The sequence below is a fragment of the Lactuca saligna genome, chromosome 4, assembly GCF_052625555.1.
Source record: "Lactuca saligna cultivar CGN05327 chromosome 4, ASM5262555v1, whole genome shotgun sequence".
In the NCBI taxonomy this organism is placed as follows: Eukaryota; Viridiplantae; Streptophyta; class Magnoliopsida; order Asterales; family Asteraceae; genus Lactuca; species Lactuca saligna.
The window spans coordinates 135,871,693-135,880,829 of record NC_136420.1 but is presented as its reverse complement, the minus strand read 5'-3'; positions in this window follow the sequence as shown (position 1 = coordinate 135,880,829).

The window sequence follows — 9,137 nt, the reverse complement described above, 5'->3', positions numbered from 1 at the left end:
AAACATCACATCTATGCTCATGCGCCACTACCTGTAATACAAGAAACTGAGTGGGTCAGGCTGGGGAGCCTGGTGAGCACATAGGGTTTTCAACCCATAATAAATAAGTTTATTAATTTCGTCGACCAACAATAACCCGGTTACCCGTTCCCATTATCCTCACATTACGTCCCTAAACACCTATCATAAGGGACCTATCCTAAGGATCATCATCGAGATGGACACTACTGCTAAGGGGGTTCCTCAGAAATAAATGTCCTAAAGGCAACCATGAGGGGGATGGAGTACACCGGTGAACACATCGTTCACAACACCTACAGGTTGCGAGCCTGCTAGCGTTCCACTGGACTGTCTAGAAGAGTTCGTGGTCGTCATCTATACTCCGCTAGATGACTGGATCAACAACAACATCGAGGCCTCTCATCATTTTATCACACATCGTCTTATTACATCTACCCATGTTTTACCCCAACATTTTTGTAGATATAAAATACATATACAATTTAAATCATTTAAAACTTCTATAAAAACATTCATCCAGCATAGATAGCAAGTATATAGATAATATGCACACATAGCACGTAATATATAAAATACTTCATATCTATGTGTAATATGAAAGTAACTATGCACTCACTTGAAAAGGTGGTGAATCCGAACTCAGACAGCGCTTCGCTTCTTAAAAACAATTTCCTTCGATGAAACCTAGTGTTATTACCACTAGAGTTTAGTCTATTATTTGCTGAGACTAATTAATAGTCTGACTATTATTACTATTATATAACCAATAATAATAGCCCAAGTACTTATTATAAGTTGCTAATAATGTTACTGTAATTAAATAAATGATATATTAAAAATAGCGTAGGTGTAGCTCACTTACAACGGGTTTTATAGAAAATCGGACTTTGCTTGGAGCAGTGTTCCCAAGCCGAAAAGCTCTTCTTCTCGAAGCCGTCGAGCACTCTAGGGCTTCCGCCTCGTGCTAGGGAGGTTCCCTAGGCTTTTCGGGGGGTTTCGGGGCTAGAGAGAGGTTCTAGAGAGAGAGAGAGAGAGAGAGTAAAGAGAAGAAAGAATGGGAAAAGTGTGAAGGAAATGAGGGTGGGAGAGGTTCTATTTATAGGGTGAAAATTGGCTGAACTTGGTGCCACATGTCACCATCTAGTGGCAAGACTTGGGGAGAAAGCAATGGCCAAGATTGTGCCACATCACCCATTTTTGCGCAACACACTTCCGAATTCTAAAATTTGTAGCTTTCACATACGACCTCCGTTTTTGATGATCTTTATATCTACGCGTAGGTAATAATAAGATCTACAACTTTCATTTTGACTCCGTTGGCTAATTCTTGACCTATCTTAAATTTAACAGTACAACGAGATTATATTGTTAAACGTCCGCGTAAAATTCATAACTTCTACATACGGACTTTGTTTTCATCTGTCTTTTTACCGTTGATTTCCTATTAATGAAATCTTCAACTCTCATTTAGGTCGCGTAAGCCAAAAACCGCTTGAACTAAAATTCAAGTTTCGGGTCGTGCACTGCTAAGCCGAATCTTAGAAAAATCATAACTTCCTCATACAAAGTCAGATTTGGGCGTTTTTTTATGGATGTTCTTGGTTTAACATATAATACAACTTTGGTTTAGATCACTAAGACTAAAATGTCCTTCATCGTAAATTCACTATTTACATCTCTCGGTGCCGTGCCGGTTTTTGCCGTAAAACTTCGGCGAGCCATAACTTCTTCGTTATAACTCGGATTTTGGCCCCCGGAATCCTTTTTTTGACCACTACAACTTTATATAAAGATATCAGGCTTATTTCATACTTTAATTTTGATGCTTATTTTTATTCTTTATTAATTATACATTTATAATTAAATAATAAGCACATAAATACACATAATTCACATAATACTCAAATATTTCATCTTTATTACTTAAAAAAGTGTTACAATGGTTGACCTAGACTATTACATTGTCAAAAATGCTTAGCCCTGAAACCCGGACGTTACAGATGAAGACACTAAGTTCAGCTTCTTGACTTTGTTAACAAATTGTTGAATTGCCAAATTTACCCCCTGAGCATGAACACCTTTATGTTTTGAAATTATCTCCTAAATTTGGATCCACTCACTGTAGTCATATTTAACTAACTCACGATAAAAAAACAACTTCATTGTATTCATACTCTACCTTCTTCTTGATCAGATGCATTTTGAGTGATTCATCCTTGGGTTGGGAGCAACTGGCCTTGATGATGGGATCAAGTTTATATCTTCGAGCTAGAACATCTCCAAATTTCTTCTTGTTAGTTCATCATTCAGCTCAGAAACCTTGTTTTGTTTGGCAACATCAATTTTGAAATGCTGAATATTTTTATTTTAAACATTAATCCTTTCATCAGTTGAGGCAAGGATTTGAACAAGTTTGATGGATCAATGTTGATCTCTTCTTCTTTAAACTAAAGAATTATGTTGCAACATGATTTATTTGACCTCCTCATTGGTTATTTTCTAGTTCTCTGCCAGTACTTCCAAACCAACTGTTAATTTTCTTTTCTTGGAAGAAAGAAGGGATGAAGAGCTACCAACAATTGAGGAACTTCTGGCTTCAACATCATTTGCTCCCCATAAGAAGGAATCCCTTATTTTTCTTGGATTGAGCTGATCATCATCACACTCAATGTTATTGTGAGTTCCTTGAGGAATCTCCCTCTCAGAAGATGCATCAGGATAAACAACACTTAGAGGAATAGTCGAAATATCAGTATCTACCATGAATTCCATATCAAGAAACCCTAGATAATCATCATTATCAGTCTCAGGTTGTTCATTATCATATTCCAGCTTAGGATGATCATTACTCATTGTTTTAGACTGAATAACAACCAGTTCTCCTTGATTGTCCACCGTTTCTGATTCAAGCTGTTTTGGTTGAAATGGAATTGCAGTTATCGTCACTAGTTATTGATTCTCCCCCTTTTTGGCAACATCAATTTGGGAATGGGACTTATGAGGTGGAGATGGAATGCAAGGTAGGGGATTTGATGGTCGTGGTGGAGGATTATTATAAGATGGTACTGGTGGTGGAGGTGGTTGATCATTGCCTGGAGATCTAGGGGAGTGTCTTCAACCATCTCATCATCATTATCAAACAAGTCCACTATACGTTTGATGTTAGCAACAACACTATCAACTTTGGTCAGTATTTCTCTAAGTGACTGAGTCATATTGAATGAATAAGGAGACCTGAGAAAGCACAATCATTTGGAAGTCATAACTCGACTCCCCCTGAAAGGTAGGAGTAGGTTGTTAGATTTGGAGAACTTACAACTTGAATAAGTGGAACATCTCATTGATAAGTTTAAATGTTTATGATTCAGAAGATAACTACTTCTCCTTGATAAGTTTAATTTGTTTATGATTCACCCTGATATCACCTCAGCGTGATTAGAGCATCCATTTCTCTCCTTTAAACTTATTCTTCTAAAAACCTAACCATCGACACAGAGTTTCAAACTTTCATCAGTGTGTAATTTTGCAAAGTGAATCGTTAAGTTTTTAGAAGAATAAGTTGAAGGAGAGAATTGGATGTTCCAATCACGCTGAGGTGAAATCAGGGTGAATCATAAACAATTTAAACTTATCAACGAGAAGTAGTTTATCTTCTATATCATGAAGTTAAGTTTCACTCTAGAATTTAAAGAACACCATAAATTCATTTAATATGGTACAATACAATAAAATAATAAATACGAGAAATAATAAAATAATAAGGGAACAAAACAAACGAATTAGTCAAACAAGGAAGTTTTCTAAAAATGAAATATGTGCAACATTTTCAAAAAGATGATTAAGACCCAATCTAGTAGATCTTTTGAATTGAAAAGCCATAAATAAGTTTCCTTTCTCTAGGATATCTACCCCTCAACACTATCTATAAAGAATACACAAATATGATCAAATGCATCAAAACAAAACACAATTTACAACATACAAAGAGAGGAGATGTCCTTAATCATTGATGTATTACAGATGGATTCCAAGCTTCATGTTCACTAAGAACAAAGGAAGAGGAAAAACTAGTCTTTGTAACTAATGAGTTAATAGGATCCAATCTTTGTAACCATTGAGTTATGAGAGTCACGAAGGAAAAACTCGAAGGTTCCATTCTTTTTGATCGATGATGGAAGAGATGAGGAGAATTGTATCATTGAAAAGGTCTTTAGATCTCATATGAGAATTGATGTGGAAGTGAGAGTGTCTAAGGAAATTAGACATGCCACGTTACACATATTTGCTTCATACCATCACAATAGAGATAGGTAACAAGAGAAAGACGAGACCAGTGTCCAGAAAACAAGTTCGAACACAGTTATTTCTTACGAGTCATCAGTGAGACACTTCATATATTTCATCATGATCATTAGTTTCAGGGAGAGAGAAGTTGGTGCTAAACAAAAGATGCAGAGCCAGCTCCAACCAACTCTACTTTGAAGATCATGCACCAAAGGTTGCTACATTGATACTTTCCTAAAGGACAAATCAATGATGGTCAACGTCAAGATGAGGACAGAAGATCCTGATACTTAGAGAGTGAAAGAGAAGAAAACACATAGTAAATATTAGTAGTACAATGTACAATGTAAACTCCTTTGGTAAGATGAAGGCTAGAAAGGATTTCTAAAGCATAGATAGTCTTTTACTCAAAGCAATAAAATAAAGGAAATTTATCTTCAGAGTTCAAAAAGAGCAAAAAAAACAAGAAAAAAACAGTATTGTCAAACAGAAATAGAATCAAAGCTTGTAAATGTTATTGTTCCTGAATGCAGTGAGCACAACTGCGTTCCTTGAGTTCATGAATTTTCCTTCATTGCAGTCGAAAAGTACTTTGTAGGCAATGTCACGCAATTTATTGATTGGAATGAGATTGTTTTGAAGGCCCTTGACGTAGAACACATCCTTTAGCTCAACTAATTCGCACCTTATTGTATCCAGGTCTTTAATTGTTCCTTCAATACTATCTCCAATAATGACAATAGGACCATATTTATCCACAAAATTATTCAAGAGGAACTTAAGACCTTCCATATGTCTAAAGCATCCACTATCTAAGTACTAGACATGCTTCTAACCCTCACGAGTAGAATAGGGATTCTAACTTTTCATTTTTGATTCCTTGGCAACTTGATAAGAACCAGTGCCATATTTGTTGAAACTGCTATCAGGGGCTTAATTGACAAGATCCATAAGACATTTAACCTTTAGTCCTTCACCTTCAAAGGACTACTCCTCTTTAACCCATTCCTCAAATTCCTACTGCTTTGTGATAAAAGCTCTTAAATTCTTCATGTGGGCCAGTGGCTTCTTGTACAGGATATCATAGCTTTTAGGGATTTCAGATTCTCTTTTTTCTTTACATTCCCTGGCAAAGTGGTAAGGACTTCCACAATTGAAGCAATTACCCGAATTTCTTTTCACAATGTTATGCTTTCTCGCTGAGTTATTTCCCTTGGGCTAAAACCTTCTGGATCAATTGGATCTGCTTTCTTCATAGCGTTTAATACTGTGTTCAGCACTAGCAACCAGTTCATCAAGGATTTTATCATTATTTATTTCACCCTGATCAGAATCATCAGTCGTTGATGAGATTGGCTACTTTTTCTGGAGATTAGGGCTACAGATTTTTCTTTGTTGGAGTCCCTCATGATGTCTTTACAATGAGCTTTAATTTCTTCATAATTTCATAGATTTCCAAACAAAGAGTTGAGATCCATGAGGTTTTTTTCTCACTATTCTTGAGAACATAATCATGATGTTCCCAGCTTTTCCCAAGATAATCCAAGAACTTCAAGACCAACTGATAGGAATGCTTGACAATCCCCAACTTATGCATATAGTTGCCCAACCAGTTAAACCTATTAAAGGTTTGGGTTAGAGACTCACTGTGCTAAGCAAACAAATGCTAGTATCTCCGGTTGAGATTGTTGATGGGTGATTGAACTGCCACACTACCTTCATAAGCCATACTTAGCGTTTCCATAATCTCCTGAACAGATTCATAGTTCTAAACCAGATGATACACATGATAAGGAATAGAGTTTCCTGTGGCTTCCCTTTCCTTAACATCAAGACTGATAAGTCTTTTGTCATCAATTTCATAGCTAGGCTTTGGTTTTTGTTTCATGGGAGCAGAAGGAGCATTGTTAACCAAAAGTTGATACATGGGAATGTGTGGACCATTATTGGTGATGTTGAGCATGTCAAATTCCATGGTTTGAAGAACAACCATAACCTTTGATTTCCACATTACAAAATCATGTTCATCGATAGGAGGGATCTTGTTTACAGTAGACGAATTTGGACTATAGGAGGAAGACATGATAACTTGAATGTATTGTAAACCTATTGTGATATCAATTAAAGTTCGTATTCATCAGATACAGTCATATATAAATGATGAAGATCAAGCAAACAAAATAAAGAGCAAACAACAACAGAAGAACAAGGATGATCACAAAGATATTTTCACTAAGAAAAGGTTCTCACAAAGATAAAATTCACACAAAACGAGGCACCAAGCTCTATTATGGTTTAACCCTAATAGTATACTATAAACGATTACAAAAATGGAGATCCCACTATTTTAGGGATATATTCTAATTTATGTAAAGTCTGATCCTAATCGCTCAGATTATAGATCAGATATCTAATATATAATTATAGAGTATATATACCTACTATACAAACTCTCAGTCTAATATACAAAATGATCACTATGATCATGAGGATCACATTGTTGCTGATGAAGTTGTTATTGGCGTTGGCAGTGACACTGGCGTTGATGGACAATATGTTATGTGCTTCACTCATCAGATCATAAGGTGTGACCTTACATGAATCAAGTGCATTTGAGAAGGAATAAGAGTGTATGATAAATATCGAATTTATAATTTGAAGGTCAGGACTGAAGATCCAGAAGATAATGAAGAGCAGTTTGAGCACCACCAGCAACTAATAAGTCCAAGACCTTGCTGAGGAAGGCATAACAGTTATGATTATACTTTACGATGGAAAAGTGACTTTTAGGTCATCATCTAACCCTATTTTGCTAATGAGTCTAGGATGTAATCATCCTAAGCGGGAGATAACTGTAACGCTTGCCAATTTGGGCTAGACACATAAGATATAATAACTAATAACTATTTGTCTACGAGCAAAAAATAGATGATTTTGATAGAAGACTATTTAAGATAAATAGTCTTAACCATAGTTATACTAGATGTGGCAAGGATTCTGTATATATAAAGAACTCTGAAATCCGACTTTATATGAAGAAGTTATGCTTCGTTAAAGTTTCACATTAAACCGAAAAGGTTATGCAGATCGTAAAAACTGAACTTTAGATAGGTTACTTATTAGCCTAAGTAATCTAAACAAGAGTCGTAGCAGTCGTATAACCGAGAGTGTGCATATAGAGAACGTCCAAATCTGACTTCATTTGAGGAAGTTATGATTTTTTGAAGATTCAATGTCATTGTGTTAGCACATAAATCGAAATTATAATCGGTGAATTGTTAGGAAAAATAATCAAAATGAGAGTTGAAGATCTCATGATTAGAAGTGTTTCGATATAAAGACAGTCAATAACGGAGTCCATATGATGGAGTTATGAATTATGTACGTACTTTAGCAGTCTAAAATGGTCTAAATATGAATTTTAGTTAGATTTAGAATTAGATGTTGAGGCGTTAATGAAAGTTATATAGCTCGTCTATAGGATTCCGTGGATATAAAGAATGTCAAAAATAGATTGCGTATGTGAAAGTTATGGTTGTTCGAAGATCTACAACAATTTACCTGACATGATGATGTGGCAGTACCAGGAGGCGTCATGTGACATGTCGGGCGACCAATTCCTTCAAGAGACAAGATAACCTGGCACTATGAGAACGAGACACGTGGCACCACAGAGATGAGGACGTGTATCCATCTTCTAGAAAAATAAGGTGGGAAAACCTGAGTGTGACACGTGGCAAAAGGGAACAGGAGCCAACACACCCTTGGGCGTGGCACGCCTCCTGTCTTAGTGTGGCGCATGCCTACTAACCTTCTGATTTCTTCTCATTTACTCAAAAAAAACCACTTTAAATCTTTTTGAAATCTCTCTAGCATTTGAATTCGATTATTCCCAACTTGCAGAACATTTTAGTTGAAACTATGGAGCTCTAGGAGCCCGACGAAAAGAGGTGTTCGTGTTGGAGATCTGCCTGTGTAATTTCTCAGTTTTCGCTAAAACCTTTGTAAGTTAAGTTGCACTATCTTAATTCAAGTATAAATTATATTTATATACATATTTGTTATTATGAATCTATAAATAAGATTTATCAGTGATTCAATGTCATACTACTGAATGATCTACTATAACGCCCGCATATTTGGGCGGGACACTTGAGATATAATAAGTAATTTTTATTTGTTTGCAAGCAATAAACATATGATTTTGATAGAAGATTATTTTGGATAAATAATCTTAACCAAAGTCATAGTAGATGCGACAAGAATTTCGTACATATAAAGAACTCTAAAATCTAACTTCGTATGAAGAAGTTATGCTTTTTTGAAGTTTTGTAATTTGACCGACACGACTGTACTCATCATAAAAAAGTGAATCATAGAGTGATGTTTCATATTAGCCTAAGTAATCTAAATGAACGTTGTAATAATCATAAAATCGAGAGCATGCATATATAGAATGTCCAAATCTGACTTCGTATGAAGAAGTTTTGATTTTTCGAAGTTTCAGCGCGGCAGTGTGGACACAGAAATCGAAATTCAAATTGGTTGATTATTAGATGAAACAATCTAGATGCGAGTTTAAGATCTCATGAATATGATGTTGTCCATATTATAAAAATCGCGAACGGAGTTCGTATGACGGGGTTACGAATTTTACATAGAATTTAACAGTCCAATCCTTTTATAAATAATAAATTAAAACTAAAGTAATAATTAGCCGACGGAGTCTAAATGAAACTTGTAGTACTCATCGATAGCTACATGTGGATATAAGGAACGCCGAAAATAGAGATCGTATGAGAAATGTATGAATTTTTTAATTTTTTTCAAAA